The 22,283-nt window shown below is 45.5% G+C and overlaps 1 protein-coding gene across 3 annotated transcripts in view; it reads left to right on the forward strand.

Moving 5' to 3' along the window:
• Nucleotides 1-7,962: 7,962 nt before the first annotated feature.
• The window catches only part of LOC145518914 (uncharacterized), a 233,708-nt gene continuing 219,387 nt past the window's right edge, over nucleotides 7,963-22,283 (forward strand). For 2 of the 3 annotated variants that reach the window (XM_081524186.1, XM_081524188.1), the window contains exon 1: nucleotides 7,986-8,103. The gene's annotated coding sequence lies outside the window, so the exon portion shown is untranslated. Of the gene's footprint in view, nucleotides 8,104-22,283 lie in introns of all 3 variants that reach the window. The other variant, XM_081524187.1, reaches the window with a different exon arrangement.

Here is a 22,283-nt window from a genome sequence, read left to right on the forward strand (position 1 = left end):
GGAGAAATTCATCGGGGGGAGAATGTAATGACTGCTCTCACTGGGCCAGAAATTCCAGGCTGAAATAACCCAGGGGTAGCAGGCGGGCTTGACAGTCTGTCAGTTTTGGATGGTGCTGCTCGTCAATCATTCATTCCTGCTCAATTGCAGAAACTCCCTTCCTTCATATCACACTTTATTTGCCCATGGTGCAGTTTAAGCCCAGTTTCTGGAGCATCCACAGTGAACTAGGTGCCACCCTAGTCATGAGGAAATGGTCATGAGGAAACCATTAAGTCAGCCACAGCTTTGGTTTCTTTTTCTTCCCATCTGAGACTAAACCTCCGAGTCGTCTCATAATCCCCAGTATTACTTTTATGCACTGATCTCATTTTGGCTGTACCCATGTTTACCTTCTTTCGGTTCCTTGAATGTTCTAAATTTATTCCCTCTGAAGAGCATCTAGAAAGCTCTTTCCCTGGATCTGCCTACCACTGCTGTCCATCACCTCCTCCCAGTCTTCTTCTCTCTCCCACCCCATTGGCTTTATTCATTATTTTTTTAATATTTATACTTTTATTTATTTATTTGACTGCACCCAGTCTTACTTTTGGTGTGCGGGATCTAGTTCCTGCACGTGACCATGGAACCCGGGACCCCTGCACTGGAAGCGTGGAGTCTTAGACACGGAACCACCAGGGAAGTCCTCTCTTCTGCCTCATTGGCTTTAAAAAAAGAAAAAAGAAAGAAAAGAAAAACCCTCTCCTAGTAGTTATCACTACTGTTATTTTCCAGTTGATGTGTTTGTTCATTTATTCATTGTTTCCCTCTCCTGGAATGGAAGCCCCCAGTCTATGGATGATGCCAGGTGCATAGCAGGTGGTCCACAAATGTCTAGGAGCACATGGCTCTCCGGGGAGGGCCCAGGGAGATGGAGAGATTCCCCGCCATCCCTTCTCCCGCTCTGGGCCACAGCAAGTCTCCCACCGATTCTGCTTGCTTTCTACCACACCCATGAGACTGGAGAATAAGCCCAGTAGGGCAGTGTTCTGATTGTTTTACATACAGAGATAAGAAAACAACTGAAACTTGGTCTTCGCTCTATGGAGAGAAAAACAAAGTAGTTTTTTATTCAAGAAGAATGTGTGTAATAACAGTAATCTGAAAATAATGGTATCTGTGAGGTCTCTGGTGAAGCCACCCAGGAAAAAGAAAACAATAGATGCGAAAGCTTCAGTGAGTCATAACACCACCTTTCAGCATCAAACTGCCCTGGAATCAGGTTCAGATAAACTGGTTTCATCAACTCTAGACTCAGCTGTATGTGTCCTTTTTTATTCCTAGTGCCAATTGCACATTCTCTAGATAATGGCAAAATATTGGCTCTGTTTCAACTCACTCAACTGTGCAGAGGTAGAATGGAAAGGATTCCACATCAGCTTCTTAAGGTCTACATACAAAAGCAGCTCATTTCCTGGGCCTGCCAGTGGGCTTCCTTTTCCTTCTGGTAAACTGGAGAGAACTGCTGTCTGGATCTGTGTTCATCAAAGGTGGTCTGTGGACCATCTGCATCAGGATTATGTAAAAGCTTTTTTAATCCTGTAATAAACCATAGTGGAAAATAATATTTTATAAAAGAAGGTCTATGTGTGTATATACTGAGTCACTTTGGTGTACAGCAGAGATTGGCACAACATTGTAAATCAACTATACTTCAATTTTTTTTTAAAAAGAGCTTGTTTAGAACACTGATTTCTGGAGCTCACTCCAGACTTAGTGACTCTGATCTTGTAAGTAGATCCCAGAAGTCTGTGTTTTTCACGTCTCCACCCTCAGAGGATTCTTAGGCACCAGGATTTAAGAACCACTGCCTTTGTGCAGGCATACAGCTTCCACCATATCCTGCTACCTGTGTCATCACTTGCTCCCTGTGTGTGACTATGTCTTCTTCCCAGTGCAATTCTAAGGGCGATGGATACATCTGACATTTCTTTTTCATCCCCTTTAGTGCTTAGTTCACTGCAGGTGCTCAAAAGAGCACCTATTGAATGAAGAGCATGAACTAATTTTCCTTTATTTTGAACTCACTGAAACTTTCCCCACCAAAAACTGGATCACGAAATTTGCCGAACTGATGGTTAAGACAAGTTGATATGTATGTGTGAACAAATGTTTTGAGTCAAAACACCCCCACTTCTCATCCAGAGAAGAGCAACAAGGAACATATTGCTGGAAAAATTGTCTATGTGGAAAAGGTAGAGGCTTTTCCCTGGAGTTTTTGTCTGGCAAGATCCATGACTTCAAGGTGAGGGAGGTCATGGAAAATGGGGGCACATGTGCATGGTGTGGCTGAGGGGCACTCAAAGACCCACTTGGCACTTTGGCCAGTTCTTGTGAGGCCCAAAGCCCAGCTGGACCAGTATCAGAATCTCTAACCCTGGAGAGCAGAGCACCAAGGTCCTGCGTTTCAGAGGAGTTAGCGGTGCTGGGGGTGTGGCAGAGCTGGAGGGTGATTACACGCGGAGTGAAGTGGAAGCCAGTGCGGGGCTCCTGGTGTGTGTGTGGACAAGTGGGGAGAGGGCAGGTGCCGAGGGCAGGGCACCCGGGATGCGCATCACCTCTTCCTTAGCCTTGTTCAGAGTTGCTCCTGCGGCAGAACCCGTGATAAGGCGGCATCACCGATGTGAAGATCGGTGGAGAGGCAGGGATGAGGGGAAGGGACATGGAGGCTGGAGCACTCGGAGCTGTATCTCATCTTACTTAGTGTGGCCTCTTTCTAGAAGTAGAAATCTGATCTCCGATCTCCTGGAGATCCAGTCTGAGCCGTCGGGGAAAGGACGCTCACTCCCTCAGAGTCAGTGCAGGGCTTAGAAAGTACCTCAGGGACTGAACTACAGTCTCCCTCCTTGAGGTTTTCTGCTCTTTGCTGGAACTCCTTCTCTCTCTTCCGTTTTCTAGGCTACTTCCTGACAGATGTTTAGATGTGAGCAGAGAGCTCTTGTGTTCTCCCCAGTCTTCTACGGTGCAGACTGGACTTCCTCAGTTGCTTCTTTTACCCCATCTGGCAGGTCCCCTGCCGCCTCTTCCTGCTGCTCACAGGCTTCCTCAGGTCAGGCTGCCTCTGTCTCTCGGTGAGGCCCTCTCTCTTTCCTCTCAATGGTACCTTCATCTCAGTCACTCAGGCTTGAATGTTGGGCTCAGCCTTGCTTCCTCCTGCTTTCTTACTCTCAAGTTGTTGGGAACTGGAGCATTTTTACACAGTTTGTGACGTTTGGTTCTGGAGAACTCCCGAGGCAGAAAGTGATCATGGATGTGGTCTAAGCCTGAGGCTTGAGACTGTCTCTCAAGGAGAATCTGCACTCACGGTGACCTGCCCACCACTGCTGAGATGAGGCGATGTGGGCACCAGTGTGGCTGCTACACAAGGTCCTCACCTGCTTAAGCCTTTGCAAAGACATGTTTTCCATTGCTCTGGGGCTGAGTTTAGACTTCCTACTTTGGTGCTCAAGATTCTTTGTGATCTGGTTCAATGCATTTCCCCAGATTATTTCTTGCCCTTCCCTGAGGGATGCTTTGTACTCCAATCATTCTGAACAATATTCTAGCCATTCTGAGTGCTCCATTATTTTCCTAACAAAATCTGGTACATGAAGATGATTGGTTTGGTCCTGATTGTAATGAGGGATCCATCAGCTGTGGAGGTAAGAATACCTTGAGTGGGTTATATTTTAGAAAGGTCAAACTGTCTGGGGTCAAACTATCTGAGGTTGGAGAATGGATGAGAAGAAAGTGAAGCACTGGAAGAAGTTCATGGTGGCTGGGATTTACCCTGAGGGCCACGAGGAAACCATGGGGGTGCCTTAAACAGGGGGGTGAAGTCATCATGTTCACATGTCACGTGACTCCAGCTGTAGGGCAAAGCATGGATCTGAGGTGGGTGATTTGGTGGATGTGTGGGAAGAGTCATGGATGTTGCCTCAGTGCCTAACCCGAGAAAATGGTACATGGTAGAGCCATTAGATGACACACAGTCAGGGAATGAAAAACAGGTGGGGAAGGAAATAAGGAATTAGTTTTGGATATTCTGAGTCTGAGACATCCAAACGGAGTGGTCTGGAAGGCTGTGCAAGAGGGAGACCTGGGCTGCAGCTATATATTTAAGGATTGTTAAAGGATATAAATGTCAAATGCAAAGAAAATGTTTCTTGAGAGTGAGGAGGGCTTTGGGCTGAACCACAGCTCTAAGAGATGAGACTCCATAGAGAAGGCTGTGAAGGAGAGATCTGAGAGGTAGGGAAAGAAGACCAGGGCAGGTGTTGTGGAAACTGAGCGGATGAGGTTGTTTCAAGGGGCATCAAATACTGGTGTCAAATACTGCTGAAAGTTTGAAGGACAGAGGGCAGAGAAGAGCATGTTGATATTGGTAACAAGCAGGTGGTTGGTGATCGTATGGGTAAGAGCTTCTGTGGGTGGTGAGGTCAGAACTGGTTGCAGTGGGTTGAAGAATGAGTAGCAGCTAAGGAGGTGGAGATGGTGCAGAGACATTTTGTTTTTAAAGAAGTTTGTGAAGGAGAGGAGAGGCCAGTAGGTTGATGGCTGAGATCCTGAAGGGTGTCTAAAGGTTGATAAGAAGGCTTCAGTACAGGGGAGGGAGAGAGTGGTCCTTGTCATAGAGAGATGTCTGAGAAGGTGGTGGAAAGTAGGGATGGGTTGCAGGGTAGGCCTCTCCAGGAGCAGGGACAGCGCTGCCATGGTAACTGTAGGAGCAGAGGGGACTGGACCAGGAAGGGTGCCAGGAGAAAATGATGGGAATTAGGAGGGGTTCTGTTTGATGATTTATTTTACTTTGAGAAGAAGGAAGCAAGATCGACTGATGGGGGGCAGGTGTAGCAGCCCAGATGTGAGGAGAATAAAGAAGGTTTAAATAGCTGTGTCAGGGAACCAGAGAGTTCCTGAGTGAAACCACAGGCTTCTCGGCAGAGTAGAGGGCCAAGGTGACTTTTGGTGACCTTTCAATATTATGTCTGTGCAGAAGTCATCTCTGTCACATTATCTATACCTCTCTCAGTGCACTTACCATGTTCTGACTTTTCGTGCAGTTATTTTCAGGCTTCTTAGACTATTGTCAGTTCCACAAAAGTGGGCTTTGTCTTTCTATTACTCACAGCCCTGTGACATTGCGTGGCACATAGAAAGGGATGAAAAAACATCTGTAGAATAAGTAAGTGAGAGTGGCTTGACCCTGTAGAAGACAGCAGGGCACTTACTCTGTGATCTGGCGAATGTATGTTTAGAAAGCAGGGATTTGTTGAGTGTACTCTGAGGGTGAGACACTGGCTGGAGATATAGATTTAGGAGTCATTAGAGTTTATAAATGGCCAAGTTCAGAGAAACTTGACCCTGATGACCTACTCTCATTTACATGCTCCCAAGTTCATCACACCCAATTACTGAATCCCAGGGATCTTGGAGCAGCATTGTCAACCCTATTGGACACAACAGCCTCTTTCATTAAAGTGTATTTTATAACTCCCACTTTACTTTCTGGAGGTGAAATTCATTGATAACATAACCCACCTTTTAGTATAATTAAGAGATAATTGCAATGTCCTAATGTGATGAAGAAGAGAAATAAAAAGAAAGCTTTTTATAATAATAATACTTTTTCCATGCTCAGATCTACCTAACCTAGAAGAGAGACTCTCACACTTTTCTGTGCCTCTGAATCACCTGGAGGTCTTATTAAAATACAGACCAAGCATCAGCAGCTCCAGGGTGGGGCCTGAGAGCCTCGCTTCTAACAAAGATGCAGCTGCTGATTGTCTATTTCTACCTTTTGGGTAGAGACTAGGAATCATAAGGAAGGATTGGTCAAAAAGTTTATTTGGGTTTTTCCATAGCATAACAAATGTATTTGGATTTAAGAGAACTAAAACAACATTTAACTGGATATTAAAGACATTTGACTTTAGAGTGGTGGTTTGAAATGAGACATACATGATGCTTTTGAACTGTGATGCTGGAGAAGACTCTTGAAAGACCCTTGCACAGCAAGGAAATCAAACCCGTCAATCCTAAAGGAAATCAACCCTGAATATTCATTAGAAGGACTGATGCTGAAGCTGAAACTATACTACTTGGGCCACCTGATGCAAAGAGCCAACGCATTGGAAAAGACCCTGGTGCTGGGAAAGATTGAAGACTAAAGGAGAAGAGGATGGCAGAGGATGAGATGGTTAGATGGCATCACCAACTCAATGGACATGAGTTTGAGGGAACTCCAGGAGATGTCAGACGACAGGGAATCCTGGCGTGCTGCAGTCCCGGGGGTTGCAGAGGCAGACACGACTTAGTGACTGAATAACAACAAAAAAGGATCCTCTGCTTTGGAAATTCTGCTCTCTCTGGTAAATCCAAAAAGGATTTTCACTTTTATGACAGCAAAAATGTTAGTGTTTAGTATAGAGGCAGTGCACACCTCAGTAGGCAGAGGTTACGACCAAGGTCCTTCCCCAGGAACTACACTAGGTGTCTCAGCATTAAGCCACCATAGCTTTGAACTGTGTCTGTGAGCATCTGTGGTTTATCTCCATTTATTTGTGCATCTGTTAGCAAGATATGTCCTTAGGTAATTGCTTCTTTGTTTTATGCTGTTTTGGCTTAGGAGAGGTTTCATAGGAACATTCTACTTTTGGATAGTATGGGGGAAAACTGTATATATAATCATCAAGGACGTGACAGTTTCAAAGATTAATTTATATGGGTGTGTCCTATTGGTGATTCAAATACATGGTATATTTTTTGAAAATGGTAATTAACCCTGGGAGGTTTGGGGAAAAACAAATCTTCCACCTAATTTCCAGCTGCAGTTTTATTATTGGGTATTTCATTGTATATTAATACTGTGCAAAAAGTATTTTGTGTTTGCATGTAAAACGCTGTTGTTCAGTCGCTAAGTCATTTCTGACTCTTTGTGACCCCATGGACTGTAGCCCAGCAGGTTCCTCTGTCTATGAGATTTCCCAGGCAAGAATACTGGAGTAAGTTTCCATTTACTCCTCCAGGGAATCTTCCCGACCCAAGGATTGAACCCATGTCTCTTAACGTCTCCTGCATTGGCAGGGTTCTTTACCACTAGTGCCACCTGGAACTTCTTAAATACTCTTCTCTAGAATGTTCTGCTTTCTTCTCCAGTTTAAATCACCTTTCTTCGTTTAAATGACTCCCCCCAAGACCAGGTCCCCGGTGATCTTTCCTTGTATGTTTTCCCATCACCGGGAACTTCTCCTTCACACATAGTTCCAACCATATCACTAGCTACCGAGTGATTTGTACTTAAAGTCTGCTTTTCCTTCTGGATGTGATCGGTCCCATTTCCTAGCACGATATTTGGCACTAAGCAGACCCTCAATGCTTGTTTGATGAATGCATGTGGGTCACAGTGAAGGGATTTGATTATTATTGGTAGGATTAAGTACAGTGAGGCACAAGTGAGTTCTTCTGAGAGAAAGAAGGAATTCTGGAACGTGGAGAAGTTTACTGGCAGCCGTATAACTGACTGCTTGACTTTCTGCAGTTCCACAGGGTGTAGTGTGGGTATACAGCACACACAGTGTCTGTCTGTCCCCTGCCTCCAAGAGCAGGAAAGGGAGATGAGGAGACAGAGGGACAGTGGCCCCAGAGAGGTCGGGCAGGATCGTAGCAGGCTCAGGTCAGTACATCTACTGGGGACTGGAAGGAACTCATAGACTTTTGCCCTGTTTGCAAGGAAAGGCACAGCCCTACTTTGGAGAAGTTTATTAAGTCCCTGCACCTTCCATTGCCTCACCTGTAAGTGGGGACAGCTACCAGTGAGGATTGAGACACAGTGGTCAAGCAAGCCCTGTATACACTGTAATGTACTGTACAGCCATTTTAGCGGCTGTGACTCCCTTTATGTCCTAGGCCGATTTCCTCACACTGTTTGTGATGCATTTGAAAACATGGGACACGGCCTGTGCAGCAACGCCCTTGGCCACTGTCAACACTCTGCAGCCCTTCACAAGTCTTACTGAGGGTCCTCTGCATGTCAAGAACTCCCCTGGGCCCCGAGAATGCCGGGTGAACAGAAGAAAACAGGCATCGGTAAGTGAGGCTGCGAGGCAAACTAAAAACTTCAGAAGGATGGAGAGGGTTGGGGCTTTTGAGCTCTGACCTGCGAGGATGAAGTGAGGAAACAAGCCATGCTCAAGATGTATCAGGAAAGTACCAGGTTGTTCTTTAATCCCCTCCATCCCGAAAGGCAGATATTTCTACATAAGAGGAAACAGGAGCATGGGAAGTGAAGCTGCATGCCAGGCCAATACAGCTGGAGGTGCAGGGCCTGGGCTGTTCTCTCTGTACCTCCTCTCACCCCATCTCCCATGGCCCCTCTCTGTCCACCCTCCACTGGATTATCCTGTCTTCCTCTTTGTTTCTCCATGATGGTTACAGGATTCTTTCTTCAACTTGCTTTGCATTTCCCTTAAGAAGGGACAAAGAGGAGCCTGGGTGAAGAAAACCGGTAACTCGCGGTATGCATACTCCTACCCAAGAGGTCGATTTTAAACTCTGAAACAGGTCTTACCTTCCCCTATGTCTCTCTATCCCTCTTCCATCTTCCTGACCTGGTGATCTGATTTGAATCAACAAGGTAAAGAGATAACAGTCCTGCAATTAAGCTACATAAGTCTGGGACCTTTGCCTGGCCTCCTTGGCTGGCACACTTTGATGAAGCCGGTTTCTGTACTGGAGAGACAGTGAAAGGAGCTAGAGGGGAGGCCTCTGGTCAATATCCTCTGGAGAACTTAGACCTTCCATCCACAGCCCTTGAGCAACTGAGGGCTTGGAAGTGACTCACAAGCAGATCCTTCCCCAGATGAGCCTTTAGGGGAGACTGCAGACTCTGGTCTGACACTTTTAACTGCAGGCTTGTCAGAGATTGCAGAGCGGGGGACCCAGATAAGCCAAACATGACTTTGGACCCATTGAAACTGTGAGCTAATGCATGTGTGTGGCTTTAGGCTGCTAAGTTTGGGGGTAATTTATTACACAACAATAGATGACTAGTACATTGTCTGAGAATTCATTCATAAATATTTGTTGAAAGAACAATTGCCTTTGTTGAGCCCTGAATATCCTGAGCAGGTTCTGGAAAGGGAGTGTCCAAAAGTACCAGGATGAAGGCTGTCATCCCTGTAGCTGTCAGTGCTCAGGCTTCCCCCACAGGCCACAGAGCCAGCACTAAACAGAAGGCCTGCCGGTACCTGACAGCCAGTTTAGATGGCCTTACCACCTTTGACTTTCTTTACCTGTCTTAAGGTACCACTCAACCTCCTAGGATCCAGGAGTCTCCTAACAAGGCGCCACCTGGGAAGCTCTGATGAATTTCAAAACCCAACCCACGTTTCCAACAAAGCATGAGTTGCCCAACTGCACAAACAACCCCACTTCTTTTCCTGGTTATCAAGGAGGACACCTTCATGTGATAATGCCCTCAAAATGAATAATTCATGGTTGATGAGTACACTTCATGAATATACAGGATGCCATATAAAATAACATAAATGTTTCCTAATAGAATTAATACACTTTCCAAGCGGTTCAGCTTGAGGCAATTATTGCACTTCCTGGGAGATACAAATTACTTTGCCCTCAACCTCATGCCAAATAACCCCCCTAAGACACACACTAATTACCCAGAAATACACTGCTTGCCATAGCTCATTGACTAATTGACAATCAGTTTAAAACTTCAGCAAAATATCTTAAAACTTAGGCGTCGCATTTAGCAAGGAAACCAATTTTGTTTATCGCCTCATTTTGGTCTGCTTCATTGGCAGAGATGTAGCATGGTTTGTAAGTAATGACTGAGCAGGCTTATTATAATGATCAATGGTAAAAGAACAGCATTCCATCATACCATACAGCATTTCCATCTCTCATTTCTGTGATTCTATTAAGAACAATTACCAATATTATATCCGTTAATATGATACAAAAATAGAATGCAACCGTGTATGTAATAGCTATCGCTAATGTGGTCTGTTAAGCTCAGGGTACAGCTGTCATCGCTTCTTTGCTCTTGCACTTCTAAGATGTGGCCTTTCCATGCTCTATGCCCTTTACATTCTAATCCAAGCACACACACCCGCTGAGTTCATGCTGTACCTACACGCGATCCTCCTGCCTCAAAAATAAGTTCTGGGCAAAAGTCAAATCTTTCAGAATCATTCCTCTCGATTCCTTTCCTATTTACAAATCTCTGCTGGAGATATAACTTCTCTATGAAGCTATATGAACCTAACTCTGCCTGAATCTTGTTTCTAATCACTTTGATGATGCCAGGAGTTGACATTCTACTACAAACCTTTGTTCTGGATTTTCTAGAATAGTCCAGTCTTACAGGGAGAGTGCACCCAAATTTCAAACAACTGGTTTATAGTTAAACATGAGGTGGGGGAGGAGGGGAGGGGAAGGTGGGATGAACTGAGAGAACGGCATTGACATACCTTGTGTAAAATAGTGGGAAGCTGCTGTATAGCGTAGGAAGCTCAGCTTGGTGCTCTGTGAGGACTTCAGGGTGAGATGGAGGGTGGGAGGGAGGCCTAAGAGGGAGGGGATATAGGTATGCATTTGACTGATTCACTTCATTGTACAGCAGAAACTAACACAACGTTGTAAGTATATTCCAATAGAAAAATACAGGACTTAACCCATTTACACATCGGAGACGGCTGTTCTAGGTGGAGCAGAACAAATCTGTGGTTGTACAGAGTTACAGGCGAGGCAGGCCCTGCAGAATGGCTGGACGGGCGTTTTGTCTGGTTGCAGCCACAGAGTATCCAACCAGGAATGGCTTTAACAGTGAGGGAATTGTTTTCCTCGCAGAACAAGACCTCCAAATGCCAGCAGCTGGGGACTGGTGTTGCGGCTTGGTTGTTTTTGTCCTCCTCCATCCTTTGGAGATGGATGATGGCCTCATGCTCTGGACATGCCTGCTGGAGAAGACCAGGGGTGGGGTCTGAATCTGGCAGTTCTATCCAGAGAGCCCAGGCTTTGCCCTCAATCCTCGGCAGGCTTCAGCTGAGGTCTCATTAGCTAAACTGTCACATCGGCCACTTTGGTTACAAGGGAGGCCTGGAAACAGTATTGAACTGGGCACAGCACTGTCCCTAATAAATCGGGGTTTTGTTAGCAAGGAGTCAGTGGAGACTAGAGGGAGATGGACCAGCCTGTCACCCCTGGGGAAGTTCTGAGAGGAGAGAGGGTATCTAAGCTGGCGCAGGAGGGATGGTAAGGTTCAGGTGGGAGACAGGAGAGGAAAGGGGACCTTTGGTAGATTTCTAGTGAGAATAACTTTGGGAGAGGAAGTGATAGTGGCATGTCCAGGAGACTGTGAGAACACTGCTCCAGGAAAATTCTCGCCTGAGAAATCGGAAAAAAGTCAGCCCAGTGATGTGTGTCTAGTTCCTGGAGGACCCTCCCACCTGCCCCACCCCAGAACACCCCCTCGTGCTGGCTCCCAGCACCTCCTTGTTCAGATTCAAGTGGTCTTTCTGATTAAAGAGGACAAAATCTTAAGGGGATTCTGCTTCCTGCACTTTGATCTCTCCCCTAAGCCACTTATTCTCAGTATTGGCTATGCATTGGAATAACTCGGGGGTAGTTTTTAAAATACCAGTGCCAAGGCCATCATCCAGACCAGTTAGACTCTGGGGGTGGGGTCAATAGTGTGCTGGTAAAAGTTTAATAACTGGCTTTCTAGGAAAAAAAAACCTCATGTATATATGTACATAAATTTATTATAAATTATACTGATGTAAAGGGTGTATACAAATGATAATAAAATGTACAATATTCTTTATTACAAAATACTCTTTAGCCCATTGATTCTGAGATAATGCTTTCCTGTTTGTTTGTTATTATTGTTTTTTGCTGGACTTTTGTGTCTGTAGTTAACCTATGGCCATGACTCAATTGTGACTTTACAAAATCAGACTGCAAATGAATGCTTGGTTGCCATTGGCTCATGAGGAGTGTCCCAACATGAATACTAGTTGATGTTTCACTTTCATTGACAGATAGGATGAACATGAACCAATGAAGATGGATGTAGAAACTCCACTTCTTCATCAGTGACGAGAAAGACTTCTTGGCTGATGGGGTCATAGCTTTCAAATACTGGAAGAACATTTCCTTAATTTTCTGTGCCATTTACAGTGTAATGATTACAGGCAGGATACACTTTTAAGTTTAATTTGCATTATTAACATCTTATCCATCACTTTCTAAGGTCCAGACCAGAGGTTGGCAAAAGTTTCCAGGCAAGAGCCAGAGAGGAAATATTTTACACTTTGTGGACCACAAACAGTCTCTTCCTTCTCCTCTTCTTTTTTAAAATTAATTATTTTTTTTTAAAAAAGCAATCCTTTAAGAATGTAAAAGCATGTGGATCATACAAAAGCAGACTGTAGACCAGATTTGGCCTGTGTGCTGTAGTTTGCCAAGCCCTGATCTAGACAGTCAACACAGATTGTCTAGATTCAACCTGATTCAGAGTGTTTGCTAATTTCCATGATGTAAATATTCTATAAGCCATCATGGAGCTGGGAAGATTTGCACCACAGTACATCACTGTGTAGTATTTCCACCATTCAGGTGGGATAGACAACCTCAAGAGCACAGATAGTAGTGAGATAATTTGAAAGCAACACATTTTGAGTATTTATCTTTATTACCTTCATTTATTTATATTTGGCAGTGCTGGGTCTTCATTGCTGCTCAGAGGCTTTCTCTAGGTGAGAGTAGGGGCTACTCCTCACTGTGGTGGCTTCTCCGTGGAGCATGGGCTCTGGGTACGTGGGCTCAACAGTTGTGGCGCACAGGCTTACTTGCCTCATGGCACATGGAATCTTCCTGGGCCAGGGACCAAACCCATGGTCCCTGCGTTGGCAGGTAGAGTCTCAACCACTAGACCATCAGGGAAGTCCATACTATCCTTATTTTTAATAAAGACATTTAGTTGTAAGCTTGTATAATCTAATTTGGAATAATGCTATGTTTAACAACTGGCTTTGAAAATTCAATAGTCTCTTGTGAGCTGGTAAGAAATGGTTCAAGCATGCTGCTAACTTGTCAGATTGATCCTGGGACACTTTGCTGAGGATTCAGACTTCTTGCTTTATGGTGCTTGGTAGGACACCACTAGAGATTTTTTGATGAGAACACGATCAAATGGAAGAAATGGGTATTCTGGGAAGATTCACTTAGCAGAGGTGAGAGAATGGACTGGAGTTTCTACAGGCTGCCTAGATAATTTGTAGTAAGTCTTTAAGAAGTCTGGGAGCACTTTAAAAGTGCACACAAAGTTTTGAGCACATGTATGTAAGTGAATTTGTTTTCTGGGGAGAGAGAGCTCATATCTTTCATCAGATTCTCTATGAGATTCCAAAGTATGTTAAAAACTACTGGATGAGAAGTAGGAAGAGTAGGTGAAAGCTGAGTAATTCAACATATCAGTCAGCGTCCTGGTAGAAAACAGTTCACCTGAGATGGTTCTCAAGGTAACTTTAAAGAAAGGACTGTGTTCGGAAGTACGGGCAGGGCTAGGCAAACAAACAGATGTGGAGGTACCAAGAAATTAGCCACAGTGGGAAACTCTCAGCCCCCAGGACTAAAGGGCTGCAGCTGGAAGGAAAAAATCCACAAATCTGTATCCATGAGAGCTGGAGCCCTGGAGGAGGGGCTTGGTGGAAGCAGGGGGCTGGAGGGGCCATTGTCTTCAGAGACGGCAATCAAGAGGGAGTGAGGAGGGAAGGTCCCCTCTGGCCTCTCTCCTCCCACCTTTGACTGACTGCTGTCAGTGCCTCTCCATGGTCTCCAACCACCAAGAGAGCCTGGATGATGTGGTCCGCCGGGCCAGAGTGGGCCAGCAAGTGTGGCTAAATGGATGGGCATTATAAATGGAAGGACATTATAATTGGTATAAATGGAGAATAGCTAACAAAGAAAGAGTATGTAGAGTAACATGGAAACATATACATTACCATATATAAAATAGATAGTCAATGGGAATTTGCTGTGTGATTCAGGGGACTCAAACCGGGGCTCTGTAACAACCTAGAGGGGTGGGATGGAGGGGAAGGTGGGAAGGAGGTTCAAGACAGGGGGCATAGATATACCTATGGCTGATTCATATTGATGTTTGGCAGAAACCAACACAATATTGTAAAGCAATTATCCTTCAATTAAAAAATGAACTTATTAAAAAAAGAATTTATTACTTAAAATTTCCAGAACTGTCCAAGAAAGGGATCAATATAAGGTCTTATTTGGTAACTCTGGATGCCATTACTCACTGTCTGGTTTTGGACTTCTGCTTCTCAGCAGCCCCTCCTACATTACCTTGGGTCTGCCCAGTAATGCCAGATAATGAGAAGCAAATATGGAGGATTCTGTTTTTGTTGTTAACTTTGCCCTTCCACTGCCATTTCCAAGCTCCTTGACACTGGCAGTCACAAATGTCTCTGAACCGTCCTCATCCATAAAGCTTGGAGGTTGCTTTTAATGTTCTCTTTAATGGTACCTTCTAGGGCAAAAGCTTTATGAAGATTTTAGAGGGTCATTGGCTTCCTCCCTATCCAAGGCACCTATCAAGTAGGTGGGGCTTCCCTGGTGGCTCAGCTGGTAAAGAATCCGCCTGTAATGCAGGAGACCTGGGTTTGATTCCTGGGTTGAGAAGATCCCCTGGAGAAGGGAACGGCTACCCACTCCAGTATTCTGGCCTGGAGAATTCCATGGACTGTATAGTCCATGGGGTTGCAAAGAGTCAGATACAACTGAGCAACTTTCATTTTCACTATCAAGTAGGTGAGCACTTCTTCCCTGCCTGCTGCCTTCTGCAGTGGTTCAAAGTCTGGAGAACAGCAAAGGTAATAGTCTCCCAACCCCTCCAAGGGGCCCTCTGCAGACTATTAGCCTTTGGTTGACTTTGGCTCTGCTGCTGGTTGGTAGGATCTGCAGTGAAATGGTCTCACACCTGAGCTTCCCCAGTGGCTCAGTGGTAAAGAATCTGCCTGCTAATGCAGGAGACGCAGGAGATATGAGTTCAATCCCTGGGTCAGGAAGATCCCCTGGAGAAGGAAATGGCAACCCACTCCAATATTCTTGTCTGGGAAATCTCATGGACAGAGGAGCCTGGTGGACTCTGGGGTCCCAAAGAGTTGGACATAACTGAGCATGTGCGCATGGTTTCATGCATGTTTGAGTTGAAGTGTTGCTCAAACTAAGGGAGCATTGATTTTGAAGATTATGTTTGCATTCTAGTCTGTGTTCTAGAGAGACCTAATATCAAAAAACACCAAGAAACTCTGCTTCCAAAGCAGGTGGAGGGAATGGTAGAATGTTGCTGAAGGGAGCTCACTACTGTGTGCTTTTTTCGGAGATTTAATTTTTATTAGCTGATGCAAATGATCTGTTCCACATATGTAAAACAAAAGGACAAGAAACTGATCCCTGTGTCAACATCAGGATGTCTGACTTAAGATCCCATTCAAATAACTCCCTAAAAATGATCAGACACTGAATACATTATTTTTCTGACTTTGACAAAACCAGTCTGCACAAAGCAGCAGCCCCATGAGGTTATGGATAAACCAACCGCGTTAAAACTTCAGCATTTTCATGTCAGTCACAGGTTTTCTTAAGGGCCAAGTCACTGTTTAAGAACTAATGTGTTTGGAGAGGGAGAAAAAAATCGCACTGTGTTATTAGGCAGAATCCCCTTTATATACAGGGATTGGATCAGCTTGACCCTGATTGTGTTGCCTGCTTTATTGTCCTACTTCAAACACAGGGCCCTGGGCATCATCTTAAGGAAGGGCTGATTGAACTGTCGGCCTGACACTTGTCAGCTGTGGATAATACGGGTTTCAGTCCGTCATGCTCACACATAAATGAACCATGACAGAGATAGACTGTTGAATAGAAAAAGCAGTTTTTACTGTGGATAACCTTTCTTGAATAAATGCAACAAATAATAAAGTCTGAAAAAGAGGACATGTACCCTAGGAAAGCAGTGACGTTCAGAACCAAATAGTTATTATCTTTTGGGGCCATCAAAAATTGCCCATTATCAAAGCATGTGATTGAGAGAAAAGGGAAAAGTGCTATGATTATAATAAAAATGATGGCAGTTGAGCCCATGCAGCCTCCAATATAATATCACGTAACAAAACCCAGTTACAGCTCACCAGGATTAGAAAGGAGGCATTGTTTGTGTACCAAATGGAAGCCACAATTGTTCTTAGGAAATGGTGGCACACATCTTAATTAAAACAGCAGAGGAAAAAAAAATCTGAAACACTTTACTTCTCTGAAACATTTCTTCTTATGTTTTTTTAAAAATAACTCCCAGTAGAAATTGTGAAACTCTACATTTCAATCAACACAGTCAAAAGAATGATTTGAATTTACAGGCCTGTAATTGGAACAAATTGGAAACAAAAGGAGAGCTCGTTGAAGCCGCGTGATGCGGCTGCAGCACTGCTGTGGACAGTGTGCTAGGAGGAAAAAATCGTGTTTCTTTAAAGCAAAGCTAACTCTACTGCAGGCTGCTAGCAATTTGCATAAGTGTCTCTACCATGATTTTTTTTTTATTTATGGACCCTAAGTTTCTAATTAAATACTAATTAATACTATCACCAGAATTGTCTCCCGTCCCCTGCTCTTCATAGCTTTGTCACTTTGATTAATGCACAGTCATTTATTAACTTATTTAACAAGCCAGGGTGCCTCATGACAAACTAGATTAAATTATCCTCATAACAGTCTCATTATTGAAAAAAAAAGGGAGTCTTAAACTTAATAAAAATTATCCTCGATAATGTTAAAGCTTTTCCTCTGCACCCTTAAAAGATAGAAATAGGTTTCTTGTTTGATTTATAATATATGGAGTTGTATAAAGCATCCATTAATAAAATGTATAAGTTCATTTAGGCTTGCACATTACACTCGTGCTGGAGCCTTGGGTGCTTATTATTTAACTTTTGCTGTAGTTATGAAGATAATTAATGTCCTGACCAGACAGGGACTAAAATACCCACTAGAATGAGATAATTAGAGACATAAATAATGTTTAGGCTCTCCTGTGCTGCTTTTTAAATTAATTGTTTTGTTTTCTACCCAAACTTGAGAAAGAAGAAAATAGGAATTTACCCAGGAACTGTACAATAGAGGTGACATGTTTGTTTCAGTGGATCCACAAGGACTAGGAAGCTTCCCAGTTTCTGGGAAGGAGGAGGGACTGGGACTCGGCTCTTCGGAGTGGGGGGCGGGGCTGGACTGTTGGGCCCTCGTTGCTCTCTGGCTCCCTCTTGTGGTCAGGTCCTGGTGGCAAGCACACCTCAGCGAAGCTGCCTCATGAGCCGACAGGAAGCCCAAGGGTTGAATGAGAACCGAGAACAGTCTCTTTATTACCTTGTGGGGTAAACTTCTCATCTTAGTCAGACTCTGAGGAGAAGGAGAGCCCCAGAGGAAACTGAAGGGGCCTAGGGCAACAAGTTTTTTCACGCTGACGAGGCAGAACGCAGGAAGCTGTGGCTCAGGCCTTGCTGGTCTCCAATCAAAAATGTATAAATACATGAAAACCTGTGTGGAACGTGGGCTCTTGGTGGAGCGGTGTGTTACAGGAGGGGTTCAGCATGTTCTGAGACCGTGTTTTCTACTCGTTTTCGGTTTCTTGCTAAAACAGCCTCCTTATTAAGGTCCCTGGGTAATCCGGTGCCGGAAGAGTAGATCAGGATCCGCTCAATGGAAAAGTGTTTGCTGGTTCACCACTTGGTCTGTAGTGTCCGGGTCTTAGGCTGGGGCTGTTGGAAAGGGTCACAAACAGGGAGCTGGCCCCCTGAATGGGTAGCACTTGACCTTTCACGAAGCCCTTTGCCTACGTCATTAGCCGCTCCAGGATCCTGCGAGACCAGAGGGAGCACTGTCATATGGCTGCCAAGGTGTCACCTGGCCCTTTGGAGTCTCGCCCTTCCTTCCTGGCTACTTCCTCCCTGGGAAGAGCACCTGGCTCCTTTTCTTCTGGTTTCCAGTATCCTTCCTCCATTTCTGTATTTCTGCATCTCACCTCCATTTTTTCTCTCTCACACTCTTATCTCTCCCTCTTACCTTTCCTTTTTATCCTTGATTCAGAGCACAGATAACAATCACTGTACTTGTTCACATACAAAATTAGCTCACTTGTCAGAGCTGCACAGGGACTGGTGCCACAGAAATTCCGTGAGTGGAAGAAGGGTTCAAAGAACTGTCTTTGGGTTTCAAGAGCTTCATGGTCACAGTTATCTCAAGTTCACACCCATCCCCTGGAGGTGAGTAGATGGCACTCGTCTTTATTAATTGTAACTCCTGCTTAGCATTGATTAACATTTCCATCTTTGCAGGCCCATTACCAGAGACCTAATAGTAGATGGTGGTTTTGGCCCAAGAGAGATCAACATTATGTCAGATCTCAGCTCCCTGATTTACTTGGTTTCCTCCTGGTGACTTTATTTGAGTTCAAGGTATTAAGACCCCAGCTTGTCCAGAATTCATTTGTGACAAGTAGGCCAACTTAATTTAAGCGGGGCCCCGAGGAGCCACGTGAGATGTCACAGATGAAAATGAAGCTCGGTAAAGGAGACGCTCATGGTCAGCACAGGAAGGTGCGAGCCCAGGGGGTCTCATTCCTGCCCAGGTCCTTCCATTTCAGTCCCTGTTGGCATCATTATGATGCCCTGAGGAGTAGGGGGCACAGGGGAATGTTGGTAAGGTGGAGAGGGGGTGTGGATTAACAAGGAGTAGTTGGGAAGAACTGAGTAACTGCAGACTTCATGACTCTGGTTTCAGAGTTTCTGATTTAGTCTGACCTCAGTCAGACTGAGGAATCTGCATTTTAAATAGGCCTGAAAGTGACTCTGAGGCAGGAGTCAGTTGTGGATCACTGGATATGAAACACTGGGCTGGGGAGTGGAGGAAGAGAAGATGAAAGAATTGACAGGAGGTGAGGGATTTTTTTTCTGAATCATGTTTACCCTCCTGAGAAAGTACGGTAGCTGTTGTATGTCCTGCAGACACTGCTTACCTGCGCCTGCATCTCCAGGTAGTGAGCAGGGGGCGGGGGAGAGAGTGGGGGTGGGGAAAGTGCAAAAGATTCCTTCCGGCCAGAGAGGAAAGCCCACCCACCAGCACACCTCCGTGGCTCTCGTCAGCACCTCTCCCAAGTGCTGCTCCTTCAAGATTCGTCCCTCTCTCACCCACCTCCACCCTGTGATAGCCAAGGAATCCTTCTATGACGTGGAGTCAGAAGGAGATGGAGGTGTCCTGAGCCCAGGCTTCTCCAAGCCTGCGAGTAAAGAGAACTTTGTCTGCTGCTGCTGCTGCTAAGTCGCTTCAGTCATGTCTGACTCTGTGCGACCCCATAGACAGCAGCCCACCAGGCTCCCCCGTTCCTGGGATTCTCCAGGCAAGAACACTGGAGTGGGTTGCTGTTTCCTTCTCCAATGAGTGAAAGTGAAGTGTCTCAGTTGTGTCCGACTCTTAGCGACCCCATGGACTGCAGCTCCTCCGTCCATGGATTTTCCAGGCAAGAGTACTGGAGTGGGTTGCCATTGCCTTCTCCGGAAGTTTGTCTGGAGGGGCCCTATTTCCTGCCTCCATAGCAACCTCCTGGAACAGTAAGGGTGTGCAGTGGGCTTTAATTAAACTGATTCAGTCACATGTGGCCTAACGAGAGCCCGGTCAGCTGTGGTATGTCTGGCTTCTGAAGGCCTGGTCTATTGTTGGGTCATGCTGGGCAGACAGGTGCTGTGGGGGCAAGTGACCCTCGTACAGCTTCAGAACCAAGCCTGTGGCCAACTGGAACCCCTGACCTGTTGGATTTTCTCTGTATGTTCTTCATGCCTTTACCACTGTGTGGCCCAGAGTGATGGAGAGGCCATGTGTGTGCACCATGCAATGCATTAGACGCTGAGGATCGAGGGCAAGTGCCAGGCACTGTCCTCGGTGCTGGTGGTACAGAGAGGCAGGAAGTTTTCTTGCCAACAGGCTTGGCTTTAGCCCTTGAGGCTTTCAGTGACAGGGCCTTGAGGAGAAAGGTAAGTCTACAGAAGCTGCCTGGGACCCAGCTGGCCCCCAGAATCATGCAGCCACCTGGAAGAGAATGGGACACCCGTGGCTGATGGGTTCTGGGTTGGCTTCTCAGGATGGATGTGACAGTGGGGAGAGAGATGGGGATTGGGGCTGTGGTTCTGAGACTGGCATGTGTTTCCCTCCAGGGCCTGTGTGAAATGATCCACCAGGAATGGGTAGAGAATACTGAAGCTCTTATGATGCCCTTATATATATATATATTTGTGTGTGTGTGTGTGTGTGTGTTAGTCGCTCAATTGTATCTGACTCTTGGCGACCGCATAAACTGTTGCCCACCAGGCTCCTCTGTCCATGAAATTCTCCAGACAAAAGTATTGGAGTGGGTAGCCTTTCCCTTCTCCAGGGGATCTTCCCAACCCAGGGATCGAACCAGGGTCTCCTGCATTGCAGGCAGATTCTTTATCATTTATGGTACATTTTAAAAAGAAAATGTTGATCCGATAGTAAACTGTATGCAATTTATGAATGAATGAATGAGTGGATTTCAGAGATATGTGCCTGATTATTTCTCCTATATCGCTTCTGGATGTACATTATGAAATAAATTCTCGACCATTGGTCTAGATTGTCAATAGAGTGCTTGAAGCTCTCGTCCCTAGAGTCTAGATTGGATGGGGAGCGAAGCCAAACCACAAGAGAGCTGAGAGAAGGAGGGGAAATGGACAGAATGGGGGCTGGAAGGTGGAGGACACCACTAATGGAATGATGCTAGGTTATTCCAAAGTCAGATTTGTAACCAGGGGAGGGAGGGAATGAAGAGGGGAGGGTAGTGGTGGTCCATGTGGATATGGAAGTGCCATGTTGATGGGAGGCTCTAGGATAGAAAGGAAGGTGGTAAACCACCAAGATGTCAGTGGGAGGTTTGGGTGCAGTAGTGGGCTTCCCTGATAGGTCAGTTGGTAAAGAATTCACCTGCAATGCAGGAGACCCTGGTTTGATTCCTGGGCTGGGAAGATCTGCTGGAGAAGGGATAGGCTATCCACACCAGTATTCTTGGGCTTCCCTTGTGGCTCAGCAGGTAGAGTCCGCCTGCAATGTGGGAGACCTGGGTTTGATCCCTGGGTTGGGAAGATCCCCTGGAGAAAGGAAAGGCTACCCACTCCAGTATTCTTGGCTTGGAGAATTCCATGGACTGTATAGTGCATGGGGTTGCAAAGAGTTGGACACAACTGAGCGACTTTCACTCACTCACAGTGGGCGAACAGGTGGCATGAGGAGGGAAGGAGGGATTTACATGAAGGTAGAAGAGCAATGTTGTCTCCAAGGGGTCAAGAGGACACAGAGCCTCCCTCCCCATCCCTGGGAGTCTGGGAGCAGTGGAGTGGGATGGTGAGTTCATGACTGAGAGAACAAGACTCCAAAGGAAACAGGAAGAGAAAGGAGTGCTCCCCCCACTAAAGTCAAGGGAGGATTTCTCACCATGAAACAGAGGTTTCAGAGGGTGCAATAGGAGTAGGTGTTGGTGGAGCAAATGAGACAGTCTGGAGGTGAGTCTGTGGGGAAAGAGGGCACACTGCCCACACTCAGGGCTTGCCCCTCCACACCATGGGTGCAGATTTCAAATGCTCTATTGGGTGGGTTGTGGAATAAATTTTATAAGCATAGCTGGCATTTTTTTAAAAAGAACATACAAATGTCTTTTCATTCAAAAACACAAAATATGTTATCTGCGGGTGTGCACCATGACAGCGACAAACCATCATGCACTTTGTCAACTGATACCCCTAATTGAAACCTATAACCTTTTCTTTGGTCTCTCTTTTTTTTTTTTTTCAAGTGATTTCTCTGAAGTTACTGGTGAGAAACACAGCTTTGAGCTTCCTGTAACAGTTCATTAATAGTGATAATGCACTCTTTCAGGAATGAGAACACACCACCTCCACACCACCTCCACCCACTCTGGCCACGCAGAGTCCTCCCCCTCTTCAGTATCTTTGCTACAACTTCCGCTCTGTTTGACACACAGGAGCAGCCATGAAGCAGCTCTCAGTACCTTAGTAGGACTGGTGATGCTTTTTTTTTTCCCACCCTAGTCATATGTCCAAGCAGAACATCTGAACAACCGCCTTATGAATGGCTTTGTTGAACGTTCT

Source organism: Giraffa tippelskirchi, chromosome 8 (assembly GCF_054371585.1).
Source record: "Giraffa tippelskirchi isolate mGirTip1 chromosome 8, T2T-mGirTip1v1.2.pri, whole genome shotgun sequence".
Lineage (NCBI taxonomy): Eukaryota > Metazoa > Chordata > Mammalia > Artiodactyla > Giraffidae > Giraffa > Giraffa tippelskirchi.